The following is a 27357-nucleotide window of genomic DNA, read 5'->3' on the forward strand; positions in this document are numbered from 1 at the left end:
GTTGTTTCTGATGAAAGTTCAGAAAGTGCTGATGAAAACTCACAGAGTTCAGATGAGAGTGTACAAAATGATGTTAGTTCAGAAAAGGAAGTTGTTTTTGATCAAACACCATCTGATTCTGGTTTATCAGATGCTAGTTCTGAAAAGTCTGCACAGTTTGATCAGTCACCTCCAGATGACAGCAGTGATGATGAGGAAGAAAAACATATTAATGTTGCTAAATCTCATCTTTCTCTTGAAAGTTTTCATTTCTATTCTGCAGATCGCTTGGAGAAATTGAAGGAGAAACGAGCTGCTAAAGAACAACAACAAACGAAAACTGAAGATGTTGTTCAGAATGTGAATGTTGAAAGTGTTGCTGAGGAGATGATTGAAGCTGAGAAGGTGAATGAGATAGAAAAGGTGGTTGAAGTGGTGAAAACAATCGAAGTTGAAAAGATTGTTGAAGTCATCAAGGCTTGCACGAAGTGTTTGGAAGCATGCAAAGAATGTGCAGCAAAAGACGATATAATTGCTGAGTTTGAGAAGAAGAAGGAGCAGTTACTGTTCAATCTTAACTATGTAAAAGAATCTTATGATGTCTTGAACAAAACAGTAACTGTTCTTCAAAAGACAAATTCTGAGAGAGAACAAGCACTAACGATGATGAATGCTGTAATGATGACAAAGCAAAAAGCTATAAACTTTTACATCGAGGAGAGTGCTAAATGGAAGCAAGAGTTGGAGACAGAGAAGATTGAAAATGAGAGAATTAGACGTTTATTGCAAAGTTATTCTAGTTCTGATTATCTCATTGATCGTATTTACCCAACTGTTGCAGGTATGGAAGCTTTTCAAGATGACAAGCCGAAGAAAGATAGTGATAAGAAACCGACTGTTAGCTATAATAAGTGTCCGCCTCCGATTTGGGAAGGGTATTCTCCGAGAAAACCAAACGAGGAGCAACTTGAAAAAGCAGTCAATATAAAGCTAAAAACCGACACAACTGATGAATTACCAGAAAATATTGACGTCACTTTTACCTCGTCTGACATTGATCATGAGTCTGAATTAATCAAAAAGGTGGTCGATCAGGTGTTGGATACTGATGAGGAGTCCGAGTCAAAATCTGAGTCTGGAAGGTCAAATTCGTCAGTTAACAGTCCAAATTTGTCGGTTAAACGGTCTTATAGTAAAGAATTTTTGTTATCAAAAGCAAATTTGGATGATGAAACATTTGAAGTCGCATACACTTTAAATGATTCGGAAAAATTATACTCTGACAAAGAGTTTCCAATAAGAAGTGTTCGTTTTGACATGATCAAAAAGGTTTTCAAAATGACAGAAATTAATATTTCTGAAATAAAAGATTTAAATCTTACTGAAAAACCTAAAAAATACACTTCAAGAGTTCAACAACGTCTAAACAAGAAAAAGGGTTACAATTCTGGTCCTGGTTTTCAAAAGAAACCTAACCAAAATCGTAGCTACAATCAAATTCTAAAACAAAAACAGAATTTGTGTCAGGTGGAAGTGCTGAGGAAGAACAGAAGAAACCGTTCTGGAGACAATCAAATCAGGAGTTTCTTGCTGAGAAGAAAAGGAATGGAACTGAAGTGTTTTATCCAAAGGAAACTCGAACCTATTTCAAATGCAATGAAGTTGGTCACATTGCATGGAATTGTCAGAAAAATTCCAAAACAAAACAGGGAGTTTCTAGGAAATTGAAAGAAAAGGTTGTTGATGTTGAACCACCAATCGAAAAATTTAAAATTTTTGAAAATTCAACTTATGAGTTTGGTGAGTGTTCTAAAAAGAATTTTTACAAAAAGAAAGAGAAAGACAACCAAGTGTGGGTTGTTAAAAAGGTTGATGAGAAAGTCGGCGATGAATCTGGTTCCACAAAACCAGAAGAGCCACAAGATGAGGTAAAAATTTCAGTGAATGATGAAGAATTTCCATCACTGAAATTTGAAGAAGTTAAACAGAAAGTGGGTAAGGTTGAAATCTCGAATCAATTTTACACCAAGAAAACTAAGTTTGATGTCGAGAAAACATTCAATGGGAATGTTAAGAAAATTTTTGGGAAAATGCTGAATGGGAAAGCAAAGGGGGTTAAAGATTTTTATGCAACTAAAAAGGCAACATACAACCCCACTGCGCAAGAATTGAAAGCCATCAAGTCTGAAAAGACTTTGATGGAAGTTTGTTTCCCTTAAAGTCTAATGACTACACCGGACATCCCAAGTTTATATCGTGAATCAGGAATCGGCATCATTCATGTTTTATGAGTTTGTATGAAAATTTTTGATAGTATTCAAATTTTACAGGTTGATTGACTATGCCGGAGATCCCAAATTTATATCGTGGATCAGGAATCGGCATCATTCATGTTTTATGAGTTTGTATGAAAATTTTTGATAGTATTCAAATTTTACAGGTTGATTGACTACCCCGGAGCTTCCAGGTTGGTAAGTGTGAAGCAGGAATCGGCATTCTGATTGGTAAAATGGTTATGTAGACGTGACATTCCTACAAGTGGTATTGTTTCGGATATACTTACAATTGGTACAGAGGTTGCTTCACTGCAAATGGTAAATCAGGGACATTAAGTTGTACTTGATTTACTACATATGTGATTGATGAACAAGATGATGAACCATAACCCCAAATCGATTTTTGATGATCCTACAAGTGATAAAGACAAACTCATTTTCCGAAAAAACCATTTTGATTAAAACAAACTTAAGTGTTTTGAAATCTAAATGAGAAAATGGTTTGTTGAAAGGGGGAGTCTGATTATTTTTGTCTAGTGAATGGCGAATTGATGCGATTCGATGTCGGTTGTCAAGTTTCTGTATAGTTTATTTTACTTTCTGTGTTTACAATTGGGTCAAGAGTCTAGTCTTGTTTTCAAATTTCCTTTGAAATGTGTTTGCATTTTAGGGGAAGTAGAAAATTTCAGAGAAAATCCAAAAACATTAGAAAATTTGAAAAAGCCAAAAACATGATAAAATCAAAAATGAGTTTTGTTGTGAAAAGAGGAAATGATAGTACATCAGTAGGCTGTCACAACATGCTAAAGAATTGGAATGTTAAAAATGTGATAAACAATCTCACTGCGGATGTGTCAGTAGATTTTTACACATTTAGTAAATTGTGACGAGAAATAAATCTAAAATTTCAAACTTGCTTGTTCTGTGGGTTAACAACTTCTTGGATATATAGGTAACCCCTGAAATCTTGTTTGAAAGGTCCCTTATTCTGAGATACTAGGTCTTTATGCTTAGTGATATCTGGGGTATTATCCCGGGACTTCAGCTGAATGGAAGTTCTGACCTAGTCCCCGGATAATGCTTTCCGCAAATGCTTGAAACATAGCATCGCCCTCAGCAAGCTGATGAAACAATAAAATTGATAGTCGCTGCTGTTGTAATCAAAAGATCCTCCAAAGGGGACACACTGAAAAGTCAAAGCCGTCATCTCTTTGCGTATACGGAAGTATCGACCTGAGCTCTCACGGCCCTCGCAATTAACCCCTGACAGATATCATCTGTGGTATACTCACCTGTAAGACTGAATATTGGGATCTGGATACGGGAGTATATTCAAGAAGTGGGACACACAGATAACTTCAAGAAATTAAAACATTAATATCGTTTCTCGGGTCAATTGAAATTTTTGTGAAAATTTAGGTGGACAAATATACTGACAATCTAGGTGAATTGTTTAAAACTTAAAATGAAATCGCAGCTTAACTGTGTTAGTGACATGTCTCATTAACTGATATGATCCTCTTACACAAACTCACAGATATATTGTTTGTAAATATTTTATTTCTGCATTATTCTAATTTTACAATTGGTGTCAGTTACTTTCTTTTAGAAAATCCAAAAAGATTTTATGTGTGTTTTAGCATAATTTTGAAAAAGTCAAAAAGATTTTCGACAACTGATGTTAGAAAGCTGATTTTCAAAGTTCCAAGTGCTAAACATGATGACATTGTTGTGAGGGGGAGTGTATATTGAACATCAAATGTGTTTTTAAATCAACAAGTGGTTCATCATAGAGAAAGTGATTTGAGAGAGAGTTGCTGTTGGTGCATACGTTTATACTCAAATTGTTAAATATAAATCTTACTTTGAGGTAGAGGTTTTGCAGGTTAAGTTGAGCCAGGTTAATTCAATCCTGAGAGTTAAGCTGAACGAAAGCCAGGTTACGATACCTGAGGACTCTGATTGAAGAAAGCCAGGTTTCTGATTCCTGTAGACTCTGAAATCAAAAGCCAGGCTGGTCGATTCTGAAGATTCTGTGGATAGAGCTGGAGCCAAGTTCTGATTCTGTGGTGAAAGTTAAAGCCAGGAAACAGTCTTGGACCTGTGAAAGTCAGACAATGATCCTGAAGCAGATAATGCTGAAGAACAAACAAATGCCAGCAAATCGAGAGGGGGAGTCTGCAGATATTCAAGTAGATATTGTTAAAGGGGAGTATGTTGATGAAGATAGAGAGAGAGAAAAGCCCAGAGACTGATCAAGACTGAAGAAGTGAAGACATGATATTGTCAAAGACTCAATGGACGACTTGTCAACATCTGAGGGGGAGTCTGTTGGTGCACTACATCTGTCGACTTCGTCTTGTATCGAGTCTTAGATTGCATTGTATAGATTAGGGCACGTTTTACGAGAAAATAGGAAAGTTTAGAGAGTTAGTAGTCTGATTTCGCTCATATGGACAGCCAGGTGATTTCGGGCGAAATCACAAAGACTGATTTCGCTTATGTGGTCAGTTGGTCATCTTGAGCGAAATCACAGTACTATATATATGTGTCTTTTGGGCGAAATCAGTAGCAATGACCTTGTATTACACGCCGAAGTGTTGCCGGTGTGAAGACTGCTTGTATTCGTGATTTTATCAATACAATCATTAGTTAAAGTGAAGAATCAGCTGTTTCTAGCTTTGTTTCTTGTTATTCTGCACCTGAAACAGAGTAAAGCTCCTCTGAACGACTCATTCTGGTCAGATCGCGATCCTACATGCCTCTATTTACGAAGGTAGTCTCTCTACTGAGATACGAGGCACTGTTGAAGGAGATCTCATGTCTAAATCAGATGGTATTCTGTACTATTGCAATCGTATCTAGATTCCTAATCGTGAAAACCTTTGAGACTTTCTAATGAAGGAGGCACACAAATTGAAATATTTCATTCATCCTTGCGCTGATAATATGTACCAAGATATGCGAATGTCCTACTGGTGGCCTGGAATGAAGAGAGATATCACCTCTTACGTTGCAAAATGTCTGACTTGTTTGAAGGTTAAAGTGGAACACCAACGCCCCTCTGGCTTACTCGAACAGCCAGAAATTCCTGTTTGGAAATGGGAGAGCATTGCTATGGATTTTATCACCAAACTCCCTCGTACTTCTTCTGGTCATGACAGTATTTGGGTGATCGTTGATTGATTGACCAAATCATCTCATTTTCTTCCCATTCGTGAAGATTTCAAAGTCGAGAAATTGGCTAGAATCTACACTGATGAGATCATATGTCGTCATGGTATCCCCATTGACATCATTTCCGATCGTGATGCTCGTTTCACGTCTCACCTTTGGCAAACCTTTCAATCTCCTATGGGTACTGTTCTTAACCTTAGCACCACTTTTCACCCTCAATCTGACGGTCAAACCTAGCGTACTCTCCAAATCTTAGAGGATATGCTTCGTTCCTGCGTAATAGATTTTGGTGGCAACTGGGATTCACACTTGCCTTTGGTAGAATTCTCATACAACAACAGTTATCATGCAAGTATTCAAATGGCACCTTTCGAAGCATTGTATGGTCGCAAGTGCCCTTTGCCTATTTTTTGGCACGAGATTGGTGAATCTCAATGCATTGGTCCCGAGCTTATACAAGAGGCCACGGACAAGAATTTACAGGTTCGAGACAACCTACTGAAAGCCAGGAGCCGACAAAAGAGTTCGGCCGACAAGCGTTGGAAACCCTTGGAATTCGAGACAGGTGACTTCGTACTTCTCAAGGTATCCATGTCGCAACCCCGCCCCCTATCTGTCCCGGGAACGGGCGGCAGCAAACTCAGTATCAATGGTATCGGTGTTTATCGATTTGGCAGCGGAAATTACATCAGCACCGTAGTTAGGAAATATTTTATCAGAGTAAAACATCATATTTTATATAAATAACCATATTGGGATAAAACCCAAGTTTTCATTACAAACTGATTTATAAGGATAAATCCCATTTTATTGAAATAAAACATCTTCTTTATTTAGGTAACTTTTATAGCCACTTTTCCAAGCCTTCAGTGCTGTCCAGCTGGCTTCTAGTTGGCTTTCACATTTTTGTTACCTGAAACGCGTTTAAAAACATTTTGTCAGTGGGAAATGCTGGTGAGTGAATCCCAATTTAATCAAGAAGAGTTTTATTAATGAGCAGTATTGAGAGCTATTACATGTTTACATCTACACAATTACTCATTCAGTACTGTCAATCCTGACTGGTGGGTCATATTACTCATTGGCTAACTCTTTGTCCAATGGTAATGTGTTCCACATTTTGTATACAAAACCCCAACATACCGGCAGTAATTGAAGAATTACAAGCTCAATCACTACTAGTTATAATTTAAAACAATTAAAGGTTTTGTAAAACAGTTTGTAAAAAGATTTACAAAAAGGAGATTACTCACATTGCTGTCTTAGTTTTTCTGTAAGGGTTTCCTAGTGATAATCTATAAATTACACAAATGCACACGTGTTAGTATAATAACCCATTTTAACATTAGTAATACCCTCCCCGAGACGGCATTCCAACGACAACGATGGGCAGAACCACGACAGCCGTTACGGAACCCTAGATCAATCGGGAAGCGTATCTAATACGTATCCAGGGGTTATAATACTTACAACGGAGCAGAACTTTGTGATTTAGGGGGTATTATACCCGGAGATTATATTAATTCTTCAGAAATTCGTGAGAGAGAAAGAAAATGAGCGAGTCGACTGAACTGCCGAGGCCTCCTTTATATAGGGCCTGAATTCGGGTTTTACGCGGCCCGCGTAAGACGTAGCTAAGGGCTACGCGGCCCGCGAGGCTCGCTAGGGTAGGCCCTAGGGTTGCTGATTCGGACCATAGACTCCACACGCGTTATGCCACGTGGCACCTCAGGGTGCGACCTTGGTGTCGAGCTGTCGTGGCCCGCGTAAGCTTAAGCTTACTTCTACTCGGCCTGCGAGCGATACTGGAATTTTGTCTTTAATTTATTTTTATAAAAGTTAAGGTATTTGGGCTCGGTTTTGGCATACGGGTTATATTTTAGGACATATTGGGATATTTTAATATATTTTAGGGTGTCGAAAATATTTAGGAGGGTTGTTATATCCTCCCCACCTTGTTTTAGAGCTCGTCCTCAAGATCTACTAGAATAGGTGTGGATATTTCCTTTGCATTTCTGATTCAAGCTCCTGTGTGTATTCTGGTCCTCTTTTGGAGTCTCATTTCACTTTGACTAGAACTAATCTCTTGTGCTTGAGATTCTTAACCTTCCTGTCTTCAATCTGTAGAGGCCTTTCTACAAATTTTAGTTGTTCATTTACCTCTATATCTTTAAGAGGTACTACCAGCGATTCATCAGCTAAACATTTCTTGAGATTAGATACATGAAATACGTCATGTATTCCTACCATTTCCTCTGGAAGTTGTAGCTGATAGGCTACAGGTCCTATCCTTCTAATAATCTCAAAAGGTCCAACATACCTGGGGCTTAGCTTTCCTCTCTTGATGAATCTTACTACTCATTTCCAAGGAGAGACTTTTAATAACACTTTATCTCCTACCAGAAATTCTAACGGTTTTTGTCTGATATCTGCATAGCTCTTTTGTCGATCACGTGCTGCTCTCAGTCGTTCCTTGACTTGAATGATTTTTTCGGTTGTTTCTTGTACTATTTCAGGTCCAGATAGTTGCTTTTCCCCAATTTCTGCCCAACAGACTGGGGTTCGGCACTTTCTTCCATACAGTGCTTCGAATGGTGTAGCATTGATACTTGTGTGATAACTGTTATTATAAGAAAATTCTATTAAAGGTAAGTGTTCATCCCAATCACCTCCAAAATCAATTACACAAGCTCTAAGCATGTCCTCCATTGTCTGAATCGTTCTTTCACTTTGTCCATCCGTTTGAGGATGATAAGCAGTGCTTAGATTCAACATGGTTCCCATTGCTTTTTGGAAACTTGCCCAAAAATGAGAGGTAAAACGGCTATCCCTATCAGAAACATTGATAAAGGAATTCCATGTAATGAAACTATTTCATTCACATACAATTTAGCTAATTGTTCCATACTGAGAGTTTCCTTCATTGGTAGGAAATGAGCTGACTTAGTTAACCTATCTACAATCACCCAGATTGTATCATTACCTTTTCTTGTTTTGGGTAATTTGGTAACAAAATACATTGTTATCAAATCCCATTTCCATACGGGCATTTCTAATTGTTGCAGCAGTCCTGAGGGTTTCTGATGTTCAGCTTTGACTTGTGAACAGGTTAGACACTTAGAAACATAAGCTGCTATACCCTTTTTCATTCCTATCCACCAAAAATTCTTTTTTATGTCCTGATACATTTTATCACTTGCAGGATGCATCGTATACTTAGACTTATGGGCTTCTTCTAATATGCAATGATGCAGGTTTCCTAATTTAGGTATCCACATCATTTTCTTTTGGAATCTCCGAATTCCATCGGTTCCTTGTTCTAATTCCTTCATCATTCCTTTTAACTTTTCAGTATCCTCCTTGATTACTGATTCTTGTGCTTCCTTAATTTGTTCATTTAAATCTACCTGTAGATTTAACTTAAGAGAACGCACTCTTTTTGGCTTTTCATGATACTTTCGACTTAAAGCATCAGCTACTACATTGGCTTTTCCTGCATGATACTGGATATTACAATCATAATCGCTAAGAATTTCCATCCAGCGTCTTTGCTTCATATTCAACTCCTTTTGTCCGAAGACATACCTTAAGCTCTTATGATCGGTGAAAATGGTAAACTTACTACCATAAAGGTAATGTCTCCAAATCTTAAGGGCAAAAATTATAGCTCCTAATTCCAAATCATGGGATGAATAATTCTCTTCGTGATTCTTAAGTTGTCTAGATGCATAAGCTATAACTTTTTGACGTTGCATTAATACACATCCATAACCTAACTTAGAAGCGTTTCAATAGACTACAAAGTCTTCAGTTCCTTCTGGTAACGCTAGTATGTGTGCATGGGTTAATTTTTGCTTAAAAATTCTAAAAGCTTCTTCATGTTTTGGTCCCCATTCACATTTAACAGATTTACAGGTTAGCTTAGTTAAGGGAATGGCTATTCTAGAGAAATCTCGAATAAATCTTCTATAGTAACCGGCCAATCCTAAGAAACTTCTAACCTCGGTTGGTGACTCAGGGGTTTTCCATTTGGTAATCGCCTCGATCTTGGTGGATCCACATGAATTCCTTTATGATTGACTAGATGTCCAAGAAACTGTACCTGCTCTAACCAAAACTCGCACTTGGAAAATTTAGCATAAAGATTTTCCTTCCTTAATAAACTTAGAAGTGTGTGCAAATGCTTTGCATGTTCCTCTTTATCCTTAGAGTAAATGAGAATATCATCTATAAAGACAACTATGAATTTATCCAAACATGCATTACATATTCTATTCATCATGTCCATAAATGCAGCTGGGCATTGGTTAAACCAAATGGCATGACAGTAAATTCATAATGGCCATACCTTGTTCTGAAAGCGGTCTTAGGAATGTCCTCTTCCTGTACCTTCAATTGATGATATCCTGATCTTAAATCGATTTTCGAGAAAAATCGAGCTCCCTACAACTGGTCGAACATATCATCAATTCTTGGTAATGGATACCGATTCTTAATCATGACTTTGTTCAATTCACGGTAATCAATGAACATACGCATCGATCCGTCTTTCTATTTAACGAATAAAATTGGTGCTCCCCATGGTGATGAACTTGCCTGTATAAATCCTTTTTCCAACAATTCATCTAATTGTTTCTTCAGTTCCTGCATTTCTGCGGGTGCCAAATGGTAAGGTGCCTTGCCGATCGGTGTCGTTCCTGGTAGCAGATGGATCCATGGATCCTGAATTCGACTTCTCTGTCTGGCGGTAATCCTGTTAATTCTTCTGGAAACACATCTGGAAACTGAGATACTACTGGAATATCTTTCAGTTCTTTTCCTTTAGTGTTAGTGATTATGGAAGTCAAATACACTAAAGACCCTTTTCTTATATAACTTGTTGTTTTCATCACAGCGATGAATTTCATGGATCTAGATGGTTTATCTCCTTTAATTGTGATCTTTTCACCCCTTGGTGAATTTACTTGAATTGACTTTTGATCACATAAAATACTGGCTTTATTGGCTATTAACCAATCCATTCCTAATACAATATCAAATCCTACCAGATTCATTGGGTAAAGGTTTGTAATAAACTTTTGGTTTAAAAATTCTATTCTTGCTCGCTGCAAGATTTCAGAAATTTTAATGGTTTCTCCATTTGCTGTTTCTACTAGACAGTCTTGTGAGAGTTTAGTTAATGGTTGATTGTGAAGTTTGCAAAATGAAGTATTAATAAAACTTTGGTTTTGCCACACTCCAAAATCGTCGTAGCGGAATATAAAACGTAGTGGTGACAGAAGCTGGTGCCCATTTCAATCTTAATGTTTGATGCATTATAGTGTTGGACAATATTACTTATTTAAAACATAGATTTTAAACTTATCGTCCCAAAACATGATGCAACCACGACATAGTTAATTTGTCTTTGATCCTTATGGATCTTATTACATTTGTCCCAGAAAGTTTTAAAATTAGTCCAACATATTTAAGTGACCAAACATGCATCAACAATCACAAGATACGCCATAATTCCCGAAGCCGAAATCAAGTACCTGTAGAACACGTTAAAAATCAAGTGTCAACACAAAGAAAGGTGAGTTCACATATTTGCTTACAAACAATTTTATTCCAAGAAAAACTTTTTGATTAGGTGTTTATTTGAAAACATCCATATAATTTTAGAAAGTCCATTTTACTTCCTTAATAAAATCCATGGGCCTTCCGTCACAGTTTCATGAATCCGACAATATTGTTACTACCCATGTCTTATATATTAAATTATTATGTCAATTTTCGGACTCGTATGTTAGCTAGACGATACGAACTATATATTAACCATGCAGGGATAATCAAAGCTAGACAATAAACAGAATTTAAATTCATCGTTTGACTTGACACGGGGTGACCGGTCACGATGAGGTTGTCAACCCGATAGATCTACCAACAATTCCTCGCGTATATTACTTAAATGATTAAATGACATCATGGGCGCAGGGTTCTATCTCAATGAACCATATGATGCCTGCCTCACGTACAATATATATTTCCTACTAATATGACAATTTAATACACGATGTTGTACGAATTCCCCTGACACTCCATCATTTGAGACCCAGTCCAGAATTCGTCCCCAACTGTACGGTCTTGTTTCGCTTAGGAAATATCGTACTTTCCCAAATTCCAATATTCATTCATCAAAAACGTTTTATCTCGAAACGTATGATTTATCAAACCTCATGTATTTTCAATGAAAATATATATTTTATATTAAAAGGTATGTTTTAATCCAAAACATTATTAAACACTTTTATTGACGTGTTCTACCCCCCAAACTATATACAAAACAGTAAAAAGAGGGGTTTAGTGACACTCACCTTTGGGTGCATATTTTAAATAGCGCAATCCTAGATATTGATTTTCTACACGTCCTAATATAGGAACGATTCTAAATCAATATACATAACACAAAAATCCTAAGTTTCTCCGTTTTCTTAGAATTATCACATAACTTTGAGATTTTCTCGAAAAGTTGTCATTTTTGATTATGTTGGCACGTTAATATATATATATATATATATATATATATATATATATATATATATATATAGAGGCCGGTTAACGTACAATAGGGCTTATCGTACATTACGTACGCGGTAACCCCAGCTGTCAGATCTTCATCTCCCATGCGATTTCATACCTCCATGTGAACTGTATGAGTTGTGCGAATTCAATCTTCCACATGCGATTTTCTCCATCTACACCCCCCATGCCATTTTTCACATTACCCCATGCTAACCATTTTTTCACATGCGATATTCAATTTTCCACATGCGATTTTACACACCCCATGCCATTTTTCACATTACCCCATGCTAGCCATTTTTTCACATGCGATATTCAATCTTCCACATGCGATTCTACACACCCCATGCCATTTTTCACATTACCCCATGCCATTTTTTCACATGCGATATTCAACTTTCCACATGCGATTCTACACACCCCATGCCATTTTTCACATTACCCCATGCTAGCCATTTTTTCACATGCGATATTCAATCTTCCACATGCGATTCTACACACCCCATGCCATTTTTCACATTACCCCATGCCATTTTTTCAGATGCGATATTCAAATCTTTCACATGCGATTTTGTCCATCTACACACCCCATGCCATTTTTCACACTGCCCCATGCTAACCATTTTTTAACATGCAATATGTATTTAATTCGCACCAGATCCGCACCTGATCGAACGGCTGGGATGATCGCGTACGATAAGCGCATTTGTATTTTACTCTTTACCTATATATATATATATATATATATATATATGATTCGCGACTTGAACGATTTTATTGGTGACCATTATTTTGTAAATCCGTTAACTCTCCCGTTTATACGCAATATGTCTACGATTTGCGCCTTGTAATATATATACATAAACGTTCACATAATTTAACACCGAAACACGCGAAATCTTGTTAACTTATCTATTTTGTCATTTTTAAAGCAAATACAAAGAACACCTCATAAGTATCAAATTTTATGCTCGACAAACAAGTTACACATTTAACGTGATTTTTACCGTTTCTACCGCACAAAACGTACAAGTATACATGCATAATCCCAATCTTTAAAATCATGTTAAAACATAACATATTTTCACATCCTCAAGCTTAAATCACATAAAACATTTTAACACATAAGGTTCATCCAAAATTTTACCTATATTAGCGTATATTGAAAAAATGCGTATTTTAGCGATTCGGTAACGGTTTCGAGCGTCGGAAGTCACGTATGACCAACCAAACACCAAGTAAACTTAAAATTATTTAAAATACTTATTTTTAAAGTAAAAACATCAGTTTGCTTACTGATCTAAATTAATTTTATAAAAATCACTCGAAAAGCCGATTTTCGACCGTTTTAACGCATAGTTTTGCGTTAAACGTTACTATAATCATCCCAACTCGAAACGACTTGATATTTTAACACAATACATGTTATTTACTGATTAAAATAGTGGTTATAATCAGATTAGTGCAGTTTTTGTGTAAGTCACATAAATCATGCGATTTCACGTATTTTACAACTTTTAATGCACCAAGTACAACATGCAAAGCTAGCAAAAATTATGACAAAGTTATATGCCATTTAACACTTCAAATATTCATATTTTTAGTGTTTATATTCTGATCATACTTTATTTTTATCAAATCATCTTCAAATCATCATTTCATGTTCATCTTTCATCATGCATGCTTGTGTACAAGTATTTAAAGCACATATATCATATTATCATCATTTCATATAAAATAATATGTATCAAACCTGAAGTTAAGTCATGCAAATCTAAGATATGTTCATCATATTATCATTTAAACATACTTTCACACAACAATCTTTCATAAATGAACATATGGCAAAACCTACATGCATGTCAATTTAGAAAAATTAACCAAACAAGTATCCATCATAGATCAAACTCAATCTCATATATATTCACACATACACATATACGGTTATGTATACATACATATATATATATATATCCATTTTTATTTTGCATAAAAATTCTTTTCTTATTAGTTTTCAAGTTTGTGAAATATTTTAAGAATCAAGAGAAACCGTTCACTATTATGTTCAACACTAAGAATCAAGAACACTTTTAAAAAAAGAATAGTTTTATACCCTCAAGATTCAAGTGGGTTTTTGATTAAAAAGATGATATGAAGCTTGGTTCTTGCTTGAAACTCCTCGGAATCACCTTCACACCTTCAAATGGCCTTGAAATCGCCTTGGAATGAGCTTGAATCTCCATGAACAAGCTAAGAATTTCGAAAATGATATGTTAGAGAGGGTGTTCGGCTGAATTGTAGAGAGAGCGAGAGTCTTTGAGTGTTTTAGAGACATAATTCTTGAAATGGTGGAAGATATTGGGAGTTTTGAGGAAAGTGTCCTCATGCACCTCCATTTTAGACCAATAGGAGCATGAGAGAGAGAGAGAGAGAGAAAAGGATGTGCATGGCTGCCAACCAGCCATTCTCTCTCTCTTACACACACATATAATCGTATATATACATATATTTACATATTCTAGACTAAAAAGTGGTATTTAACCGGTTACCGGGTATTTTATCTAGCGTTTTAACGCATTTTAAATTATTTTTAACACTCTATAAAAATAAACTCACCAAAATATTATTGAACAACATTTTGTTTGCCTGGACTGACTACGTTGTAGGTATTTGGCAGTATGCACGCTGTGCTGCGCGATACGCACTTAAAATCGCAAAAATAGGAATTTAAGCGTTTTTATTTATTTTTATCATTCTGTAGTAATAAACTCATCAAATTATTATTATAATGATTATCAGTTGCCTTGACAGGCTGTGTTGACAGTATTTTGTAGGTACACGCGCCGCATCGCGCGGTACGCGCTTAAACTCGAAAAATAGAGTTTCTTAGCGTTTTAATTTATTTTTCCTCATGAATGTGATTAAAATTATCATTCTAATCATAATAGACTATTTTTAGGATTTTAACACTAATCGGGTGGTCACCGACGTTCGTTTCGCATTTTAACCGTTACGAGACAAGCGTTTATCTTACCGTTGCCAATGTAATTTTATCAAAGTTTAATTTAACCAAATCATTAAAATTCACATATAAACATCATAACCAGTCAAATACAGCCCTGTTACCTATTCACAACATGTGTTACAATTGTACGGTACGGCCTGAAAAGCCGGGTTTCACAGGTTTGCACCAGAGTCAAATAATACTTTAGCAAAAACATCATTAACTAAAAACGTACCGGCTATCACGTCCGGAATCATCTTGGCTTCATCTGTAGTCAGAATAAATGCTCTAGCATTTTTAGTATTCTTGTTTTTTGTAGCTGGAGCTAAGTTTGGACAGTTTGGCTTCATGTGGCCTTGTTATCCACAGTTATAGCATATTTTGTTGTTAGGTTTCTTCCTGCAGTCTTCTTCCTTGTGTCCAGATATTTTGCAAAAGTTACAGTAGATGGAGCATCTTCCAGAATGCTTTCTTTTACAATACTTACAGTAAGGTGTAGAGGTAGAACCTACAATTTTCCCACAGTTGGAATTTCCAGAACGGAATTCCTGTGTAAGCCTTTAAGCTAGGTTCCTCCTTTGGTCCTTTTCTCGCGTACAAACTAATTCATCAGTCAAGGTGTTTGCTAGTTCTATAGCTTCTTCTATGGTTTGGGGTCTAGCTGCCTTGATTACATGCCTAATTTCCCCAATTAATCCCAAGAGGTAACGGGAGATTAATACTGGCTCTGGTGATGCAAGGGTTGGTACTATTCTAGCATATTCAAAGAATGTAGTAGTATAACCCTTACTATCTACTCCAGTTATTCTAAGGTTTAAGAACTTATTTGCTATCTGCTCTTTTTCATTGGGAGGGAAAAATTTCCTTTCTACCATATTCTTAAATTCTTCCCATTCCATATTATAAAGCCTATCAATTCCTCTAGACTGAAGGATAGTGTTCCACCATTCTAACGCTGAGTTCTTAGATTGGAAGCAAACATTATCTTATCCTCTTCCGCACATTTGCTTATTTTTTGAACAGCCTCAGTTTTTTCTATCCAGCGTAGAGTTGCAATGGCCCCTTCATTGCCCGATAATTTCATTGGTTTGCAGGACCAGAATTCTTTGTAAGAACAGCCATGAGATACGGTTCTTCTTCTTTTGGGGATGGGCGCTTGAAGTATGGGTCCATTGTTTACGCTGTGTTCTGGTTCAGTTGGTCGCTTACTGCTATGTTTACTTTTATTATCCGCTTCCCTAACTGTTTGGATAATAAATGGCACTGCATCTATGATTTCTTGTGCCACTATGTGTTGGACGGCACTATTACCCACTTGGTTTCCATTGTTATTGTTATTCGGATTCTCATTATTCGGGTTATTGTCGTTCTGGTAATTATCATTATGGTTTTCCTGGTTCACTTCGTTGTCCATCTGAATTTTAAACATTTACCAATTATTAATGTCACAAAATAATATTTAATACAATCAATCACACAACATGCAGGTTGATCAAAAATGTCGAGCATTGCGACTTACTCTTTCTTATATATATAATATACATCTAATACAAGCCAACACTGGAAATTAAAATTACAATACAACTGAAATGGAAATTACACTACTAGTAGTAGGCATCTGTAGTTATATCTAGATGTATATATATATATATAGGGCATGGCTCTATAAGAAACCCCGTCTTTTTTAAAAAACTATGCAAACCCAATGTGAGCCATTGATTATCTCTCATCTAACTTGATCAATGGCTCTCCTATTTTTTGGTAAGAATTAGATTTAAAAGAAATGATATAATACATTAGTACAAGTGGGAGGGGCATTTTCGGTAGTGAAAAAGGGGCTTTTTGACTTTCCAGAACCATCAAATCATCATATCACTTTCTCTTTCTCTTACCTCTTCCTCTTTCCCGTTTCTTCAACCCAATCTTGAAGACAAAGAATGAACACTCTTCAAAATCAGGAGAAATAAAGAACAACCACCACCAGTAACCACCTCCTCCGGCGAAACTCACCAGGCTTCTTCTCCGGCTCTCTCTCTCCTCAATCTTTAGAAGCAAATGAAAGGTCTGAATGTTGTTTTAGAGAGAGAGAACGATGACAACAATATTCATCATGTTCATCTATAACACCTAGAACACACATAAAAGTGTGAAAGAGAGAGGAAGTTTGAACACACATACAAACGACTCGGGTCAGATTCATGTTCAGGTTCGGTTCTAATTTAGTTCAGGATTTACTCCATATTTATTTCGGTCGGTACATGATTGTCTTTGAATTCCCTACATCCTTGTAATTTTTAGCTGAGTATTTGTTCGAATTGTTGTTTGTTTGATTGATTTTAGGATGTGTATCTTGTTTCCTTACATTTCGTGAATCTTGGATATGGGTATATGTATATATATATAGCTGTGAACTGTTTGGATGAATTATGCTTGAAAAATGTTGATTGTTAACTATATAGGGATTTTACAGAAATAATGATATACGGTTACCGATTTGTTTGTTTATATATACATAAGGTCTGAAAAATTATTGAAACTGTTGGAATAATTGTTACAGAAATAATGATATACGGTTGACGATTTTGTTGGTTTGGTTGCTGTTTGGGCTTTTGATCTGAACAGTAAGTGTTTTTTTTTTTATTGGGTTGTTTGATTTACAGAAACAGACCCATAACATGTGTTAAGCACCTGTTAGAATGATATATAGCGTGTGTTGATTTACAAAAACAGATCCATAAAGATATTCAATTGACAAGCTGGATGGATGTAGGCGACGTTAATGCGGGGACATTGAATAAGTCAACACATCTGGGAAAGAAGTTTTCGTTCGTTTATAACATGTGTTAGTGGTTCATGCTGTAACAGATCCATAAACAAGTTTTCATGCTGTAACAAGTTTTCGTTCGTTTATAAAATGGGTTAGTGGTTCATGCTGTAACAGATCCATAAAGAAGTTTTCATGCTGTAACAAGTTTTCATTCGTTTATAACAAGTTTTCGTCCATAAAGATATTCAATTGACACCATGATGTGTATATACTGATCTAACAGGTGTTACAATTTGTCTGTTCGGAACATGTAATTGATTAACATGTGACAAGGGTGAAAACAGTCGACGGGGGCGATGAGTTTAATGGTGAGCTTAGTTAATATCGTAATCTTGTTGTAACCCCACTTGTATACATATGATAACATGTAAGCATCCATTTATAACATGTGTTGGTGGTTCAAGCTGTAACAGAACACCATGATGTAACCTGACATGTGTTCATGTATAACATGTGTTAAGCCCCTGTTAGAATGATATATAACGTGGGAAAGAACTCTTCGTTCATTTATAACATGTGTTTGTTTTGCACATTTTGGAATGTATAACATGTGCTGCAACATAAACATGGTCATGATCCTTGAGTATCTGATCCACGTTTGACGAAACCAACGGTCCCGAGAATTGGATCTTATATCCCTTGTATCCATCACCGTCCTAATAAACAAAAAGATAAGATAATCGTTAAGTCGTTAACCAGACATAAATATTAACACATTCATAGCCAGAAAATCTTTTTTCTCAAATAACATCACAAAAAAGGTTACTATTCAGATCAAAAGCCCCAAACAAAGCAACCAAACCAACAAAAAACAGTTACTATTCAGATCAAAAGCCCAAAGAAGTAACCAAACCAAGCATAACTTTTTAACACAAAAATAAAAAACTGCAAATTAATCTTACACAACTGAAACAACAACTAACAAAGTACACAGAACTAAAAAACTGCAATTAATTCGTCATACATGTCTCTAATACATCATCATACCCTAATACATGTCTCTATAACATGTTACTATGGTTTAGCTGTGAAACAGGAGTTCAGACTATAACACGTGTTACGTTGGTTGTGCTGTAAGACAAACTTAGCTTAGCTGTGAAACAGAAGTTAAAACTATAACACGTGTTACGTTGGTTGTCCTATAAGACAAACTTGGCTTTTCGTTTCTAAAAACAGATGTGCCGATTATTAGACGTCTAAAAATAAAAAAATTGGGCATGTGTTAAACACGTCATAACTATAATAATTTAAACTATATGGCTATGTCTAATAGGATAAAGTGTAACATGTATTAGGGTATGACGAGGTAAAATTAATCAGTAAAACTAATCACATGTTTAATAAAATTAATCAATAACACATGTTTAATAAAATTAATCTTACACAACTGAAACAACAACTAACAAAGTACACAGAACTAAAAACTCTTTAACATATAATCAATAACACCTTACAATTTCAGCAATTAATTCAGCAACTCCTAATCAACAATTAGTAAAATTAATCACATGTTTAGTAAAATTAATCTTATACAACATTAACAAAAAAAAACAAAAAAAAAACCCTCATAGATTTAACAACTCTTAACACCTTACAATTTCAACAAATTATTTCAAACAAATCACATACAAAACAATAACCAAAATCTGAAACAACATATACAAATCATATTGTATATAAACTAAAAAAGTGTATAAAAACTCACAAATATTCAGATTTGAAACAACATATACAAATCATATTTTATATGATCTCAAGAGCTCGTCGACATCGGTGACCTTTGAGCAGTAGTTGATGATGGCAACATTCCGATCTGTTGCCATTTTGAGGATGCTACGGACCCACATGGTTCTTCAAGGAATAAAGTATAGCCATTTGGGTTGAATATATTCAGTTCCACATCTGAATATATGGGTTGGGGTTGGGGGATGGCGGTGGTGGAGGGGCAGTGGTGGCAGTTCAAATTTTTTTTCTTCTTTATCTTCCCCACAAGATATTCATTACTCCCTGTTCATCTTTCTCTCTCATGAAACAGGGTACGTCGTCAATTGATGTGGATCGAGTTAAACCTGTTGGGGAAACTATGGATCGGCGACATTAACTCCAATGTTGGTGGATTTGTCTCCATAGAAATTAATGGAGAAAGCATGAACTTGTTGAGAAGATGTTAATGGAGATATGTAAAAAGAAATAATGAAAAAAAATATGGGGATGGGTAATTTGTACAATGGAGTTGATGGGCATTAATTATTAAAGTCAAATCAAGTTGGGAAAGTATCTTGGGTTGGGACAATTAGTGATTTACCTTTCTATTCAAAAAGGTAGATGAAATGGATATGGGATACGTGGACATATGAGAGCCACATGTTGAGTTTGCTAAGTTTCTGAAAAAAATAGGGTTTTTTATAGAGCATTGTCATATATATATATATATATATATATATATATATATATATATATATATATATATATATATATATATATATATATTCAAACACACATTATATATATTATTATGAGTTAAATGCCATTTTAGTCCCTGTGGTTTGGGCCATTTTATCAGTTTAGTCCAAAGGTTTCATTTTTAACCTATGGGTCCAAAAAGGTTTCACAGTTGCTATTTTAGTCCACTTGGTTAACTTCATCCGTTTTTTCTGTTAACGAGAAGGCCAATTCGGTCATTTTATATGGCTGAATTGCCCTTTTAGTTAACAGAATTACATACAAAATGACCAAATTAGCCTTCTCGTTAACATAAAAAATGGATGAAGTTAACCCAGTGGACTAAAATGGCAACTGTGAAACCTTTTTGGACCCACATGTTAAAAATGAAACCTTTGGACTAAACTGGCAAAATGGCCCAAACCATAGGGACTAAAATGGCATTTAATTCTATTATTATATTATTATTACTATTATTACTTCCTTTTTCCATCACCTTCAATGATATGGATTCATCCAAAAATCCATATTGCGCTCGTCGTACTTCCAGACGAGACACTCTCCCACCTGTCTCATTCTCTCGCTTCTTTCTAAAATTTCCTCACCGAATGTCCTGAGTTCTTGCACATTTTCTGCACTCATTGGGGGTGCAGGGTCTGGGACTGGGTTCGGAATCTAGGGTGCGGGTTCCTGGTATGGGCATGGATTCTCTAGAATCTCTCTAATGTATTGATCACTATCGTAGTAGGGATCTAGAGGGTCCAAACCTGTGTATGCTCATAGATTCGGCATGGGCATGTCTTCTGGTATCGGGTAACGTTGCACATAGTCCCTATTGTCATCCCACCACGGGTCGTAATTTGGATCTAAGGGATTAGGTGCTGGTACCCTAGGTATCTCCTCTGGGTTAAAATCATGCATTTCAACTTGATTTTCGGGGTTGTTTTCTATTTCCATTGGTTGGTTAGGGAACAGTGGTAATGGTTGAGGTGGTATCATTTGCTCCAGGTTAGGGTCGGCTACTGTGGTTGCTAGGATATGAAAGTTGGCTAAACTCCTATTTAACATATCCTGGGCATAGGCATCGGTTTCTCTTTTAGCGGCTGCTAGGACTCTCTGTTGTTGCAACTTTTTCATTCGTTTCCTACGCTCATGCGCTCCTCTACTGAACCATCCTCTCTTTTTAGGAGGGAATGACTCTTCAGACTGAGCCTTAAACACGAATATTCCTTCTTCATTATCAGCTGAGTACCCTAAGAGGGCAGGCTGTGAAGAGGTGCCTTCGCTTCTAGGCAAACTGGACAATTGACGATACACATCGGATGGTCCTTGGTCACTCATAGTGTAAACTAACAAATAGTCAAATAACATATAATAATAAAATAAAAATATGCACGTATTTCCGAAATTTATTTCCTAACACTTTAAATAACTTTTGGTGTCAGCAGAACACTTATGTGGCTGAATCAGTGGCTTAGCTCTGATACCACATTCTGTTGTAACCCCCGCCCTCTATCTATCCCGGGAACGGGTGGACGCGAACTCAGTATCGGTGGTATCGGTGTTTATCGATTTGGCAGCGGAAATTACATCAGGACCGTAGTTAGGAAACATTTTATCAGACTAAAACACCATATTATATATAAATAACCATATTGGTATAAAACCCAAGTTTTCATTACAAACTGATTTATAAGGATAAATCCCATTTTATTGAAATAGAACATCTTCTTTATTTAGGTAACTTTTATAGCCACTTTTCCAAGCCTTCAGTGCTCTCCAGCTGGCTTTTAGTTGGCTTTCACATTTTATTACCTGAAACGCGTTTAAAAACATTTTGTCAGTGGGAAATACTGGTGAGCGAATCCCAGTTTAATCAAGAAGAGTTTTATTAATGAGCAGTATTGATAGCTATTACATGTATACATCTACACAATTACTCATTCAGTACTGTCAATCCTGACTGGTGGGTCATATTACTCATTTGCTAACTCTTTGTCCAATGGTAACGTGTTCCACATTTTGTATACAAAACCCCAACATACCGGCAGTAATTGAAGAATTACAAGACTCAATCACTGCTAATTATAATTTAAAATAATTAAAGGTTTTGTAAAACAGTTTGTAAAAAGATTTACAAAAAGGAGATTACTCACATTGTTGTCTTAGGTTTTCTGTAATGGTTTCCTGGTGATAATCTATAAATTACACAAATGCACACGCGTTAGTATAATAACTCATTTTAACATTAGTAATACCCTCCCCGAGACGGTATTCCGACGACTACGTTGGGCAGAACCACGACAGACGTTACGGAACCCTAGATCAATCGGGCAGCGTATCTAATACGTATCCATGGGTTATAATACTTATAACGGAGCAGAACTTCGTTATTTATGGGGTATTATACCCGAAGATTATATTAATTCTTCAGAAATTCGTGAGAGAGAAAGAAAATGAGCGAGTCGACTGAACTGCCGAGGCCTCCTTTATATAGGGCCTGAATTCGGGTTTTACGCGGCCCGCGTAAGACATAGCCAAGGGCTACGCGGCCCGCGAGGCTCCCTAGTGTAGGCCCTAGGGTTGCTGATTCGGACCATAGACTCCACACGCGTTATGCCACGTGGCACCTCAGGGTGCGACCCTGGTCTCGAGCTGTCGCGGCCCGCGTAAGCTTAAGCTTACTTCTACGCGGCCCGCGAGCGATACTGGAATTTTGTTTTTAATTTATTATTATAAAAATAAAGGTATTTAGGCTCGGTTTTGGCATACGGGGTATATTTTAGGACATATTGGGATATTTTAATATATTTTAGGGTGTCGAAAATATTTAGGAGGGTTGTTATAATCCACTTGGAAGGGTGTGGTTCGATTTGGTAAGAAAGGGAAACTCGCACCTCGCTACTTTTGTACTTTTAAGATCCTCGAAAGGATTGGCAAGGTTGCGTATAGATTGGACCTGCCTAAAGAACTCAAAAACGTTCATCTTGTCCTCCGCATTTCAAACTTAAAGAAGTGCTTAGCTGATGAAGGACTTCAAGTTCCACTTGAAGATCTTCAAATCAAAAAAACACTACACTTCGTGGAGAAACCTGTCGAGATCATGGACCGAGGTGTCAAGCAACTGAGGCGCAGTAGAATTCCTATCGTCAAGGTTCGATGGAAAAGAAAACGTGGCGCTGAGTTTACTTGGGAACTCGAAAGTGATATGAATGCTAAGTATCCGTATCTGTTCGTTGCATCTTCCTAAATTTCAGGACGAAATTTCGTAAAGTAGGGGAGAATGTAACGGTCCGCTTTTTCGTAACTTTCCTTAATTAGAAAACTCGTCTTGTATTTCTTTTTTTGGAAACTTGTAATTCTTGTTATCGTATTTCGTTTCGTACCATTGTAAATCCGAGGTTTCGATCATAGTGAAATTGATCTTTTGTTTATACATTGATATGTGCATTCGTTTGATACTTTGATCATAATGAAATACTATTTTTATACATGCTTATACGTGTTGCAATACTCTGGTTATACGTTACTAATCTCGAATGCATACGCGCAACCGATACTCGACATACGGATACTCATAACTTATACATGCTTGTTAACTATTAGATACGTGGTTACTTCTAATAATATAGTAATAATAATGATAACAATAATAATAATAGTAGTAATAAAATAAAATAATATAATAATAAACATCAATGTAAAGTTGATGTTTGATATTCAAATAGGGAAAATTACCAAAATGTCTATTGACCAAGTGCATTTGCAAAAATGTCACCTTCCTGCGTCCTTGGAAGGTCCTCCCAGCCTCGAAAGTGTCCGCCTTTCACGTTGAAGCGTCCGCCTTTTACTTGAAGCGTCTGTTTCCATTCAAGCGACACGTGTCCGATGTTGAAGCGTCCGCCTTTCACTTGAAGCGTCCGCCTGTCATGTTGAAGCGTCCGTTCCATTTCAAGCGACACGTGTTGAAGCGTCCGTTCCGTTACGAAATTGCGTCAGTCACCGACGCATGATAACCATACTTTTTTTAATGCGTCCATGTGTACGTTTCCGGGGCATGGCCGACGTTTCCGAGGCCTGGCCGACGTTTCCGAAGCCTGGCCGACGTTTCCGAGGCTTGACCCTGACGCCCCCCCCCCCCCCCCCCGATGCTTGACCGACGCTTCCCGACGCTTCGGTAAAAAAAATGAAAACTCAAAAGCCGTTTAACTTTTACCGTTGCACACATTTACCCCACTCTATAAACTGTTCACTTATCACTTACCCTAAAACACTCGCCGTTTTCAGAAAGATTTGCAAACAAATATCAGCCATTTCACTAGAAAATCTGACGCCGTCAACGACCCGACAATGGCCGCCTCCTGGACTAACGTTGAAGACATTGCTCTATGCGAAGCATGGGAGCAGGCAATGATCGATCCTCCACCTCGAGGACAGGGTGGGCTCTAGGTCCGTGTTCAACAAAATTTCGCCGAACTACGTGGTCCGGAACACAACCGGACCGTTGACGCACTATCCTCTAGGTTCCGTGTGCTGCGGGTGGAGTGTGAGAGATTTAATCGATATTTCAAGAAAGTAAAGGCGGAAATGATGGACCTTGGTGAGGATGATTAAAAGGAGGTGGCCCTCATCAACTACCGCCATGAAGAGAGACATTATTTCAAACATGTCTCGGAGTGGGAAGCTATTAGGATATGGTTTTAGATAAATATATATTTTTATGTGTTGTTTGTTTTTTTTTTGTTTTTTATTATGTTATGTTTTTAATGTTTAATATAAAAAATTTTAACTAAAAAATAACATGTTTTATATCGTTTAAAATTTGCCCCGTTAACATACATATAGTTAATTAATTAATTATTTTATAAAGAGCATGCACATGATCCCATGTTAGAAAAATGTTTATAAGTTATATATATAAAAAAAATTGAACCTGCGTCGTTGGCCGACGCTTAAGAAGCTTCGCGGACGCATTGCATCGGACACGTGACGCCTGAAAGGAAAACAGACGCTTCAAGTGAATGGCGGACGCTACAACATCGGAAACGTGTCGCTTGAATGGAAACAGACGCTTCAAGTAAAAGGCGGACGCTTCAACGTGAAAGGCGGACGCTTCCGAGGCTGGGAGGACCTTCCAAGGACGCAGGAAGGTGACATTTTTGTAAATGCACTTGGTCAAGAGACATTTTGGTAATTTTCTCATTCAAATATCATATTGCACCTCTAATACGTTACCATTAATTAAAAAAAAGAATCAAGAGCAGATCCATGTCCGATCGGTTGGGACTGATTTTTTGTATGATACTACATAATTCTCCACTAATAAGACCGCCCGTAATGGGGCGTTTTTTTTAAATTAAAAAAAAAATGCCCGAACGCGCCCCCATCCCATTACACCCGGGCGTTTTTGAGCGTGTTTCGAGAAAAAATTGTCCCCCGCGTGCTTTAAAAAACGCTAAAACTCTATTTCTTTGCCCAATTGAACCTTGCCATGTGTATATACTTAGTTTTAATTTAAAAAAAAACAAAAAAAAAAGTTTTTAAAGTTGCAGGTTATAGAAAGGAAGAAGAAGAAAAGTTGCAGGTTTTGTTCTTGTGGGTGAAAGGAAGAAGAAGGCGTTTTTTTCATTTTAGTCCCTGCATTTCATTTTAGTTTTCATTGCATGTTATAAAAAAGGATTTTAAGTTTTCATTTTAGTCCCTGCATTTCTAGTATTGTATTTTTTGGAAATGTAATTTTTTTTTACTTTTGTATAGGTTTTTTTTATTTCTAGTATTGTATTTTTTTAATTTAATAAAGTATTTTAAGTTTTTAATTAAAAAATAATTGTGTAATGATTGGAAGGGGCGTTATTGGGCATTATTCCCACTACGACACTTTTGCAATAACCCCCAATAATGCCCCCATGTTGACTGGACTGTCACATGGCAGAAAACGCCTCATGATGGGGGCATTATTGATAAAACCACTACACATGGTCTAAGTAGTAAGTATTTGTTACAAAGAAAAGAAAAGAAAAAAAAAAGAGATATCCATGGCTGCAAAACAGCCTATCCAGCCGCAAGTCCCAAAGCAACAACAGCTTTCTTTTTTTTTTATTGTTTAAAGCCTTAGACACTTACATTTTGACCTCATTTCTTGTTTTAAGCATGTCAGATAATAAATGCATAATACAACCTACCATTATACTACAATTAAAGTAAAAAAAAGAAAAAAAAATATATAAACGCTGATTACACAGCTTCCGATCGGAGATTCAAAGGGGGAAAGTTTGGTTTGTTTTAATTACATTTCTTCACCTAAACTTATTAATTGCCAACCAACTTAACCCTAAACTCTCCTCTATATATACCACTTTAATCCCAACCACTTTTCCACTTTTACAACCCTTAAACACACTTAAAAACCTCTCAAAACTCTGCTGGAAATCAGGAGCAAGTCATATTCATATCATCTCACAAAAGTGAGCATATCTCACTCGTTTCTTAGTTTGTTCACTTGATTCTTTTTCCCACTTGCTTGGAACAACCTTATGAACATTTCCACAGGTTTTTCATGGAAAACCAAGGTCTGGAATGTCACCAAAAAGGCTCCAAAGTGGACCGATCTTTCTATTTTTTATTTAAACTTTGTTAAACCTAGTTAAACTTGAGTTATCCCATCTCATTCCTATGTCCTTATGCTCATAATCAAATGAACGGTTAGTTGGGCTGAAAAACAAGGTTGAGACATGTAAAATCAGAGGTTAAAACCTCACAAACTTTCTGTTTTGGTTAGGGTTTAACTCACAAGTAGTGTTCAAGCTTGAAGCTTGATGATTGTGTGATTATGGAACAAGCTTGGGCTAATCCACTTGAAAATCCACACACTATTTGATGTTTTTCCATAGATTAGTTGTTCTTATTCGTTTCATACTTGTAAGTTCATGACCCTCCTTGAATGTTCATAACATCAAGTGTAGTGGTGAACATCAAGAGGTACGTAAATGGAAGACTTGTTCTTCTTACCTCCTACATGACTTCCATGATAAACAAAGAGGTTCCTAAATGGGGGATTCATCTTCCTACCTCATGCTTGATCTATATGA

This window comes from Helianthus annuus, chromosome 2 (genome assembly GCF_002127325.2).
Source record: "Helianthus annuus cultivar XRQ/B chromosome 2, HanXRQr2.0-SUNRISE, whole genome shotgun sequence".
In the NCBI taxonomy this organism is placed as follows: domain Eukaryota; kingdom Viridiplantae; phylum Streptophyta; class Magnoliopsida; order Asterales; family Asteraceae; genus Helianthus; species Helianthus annuus.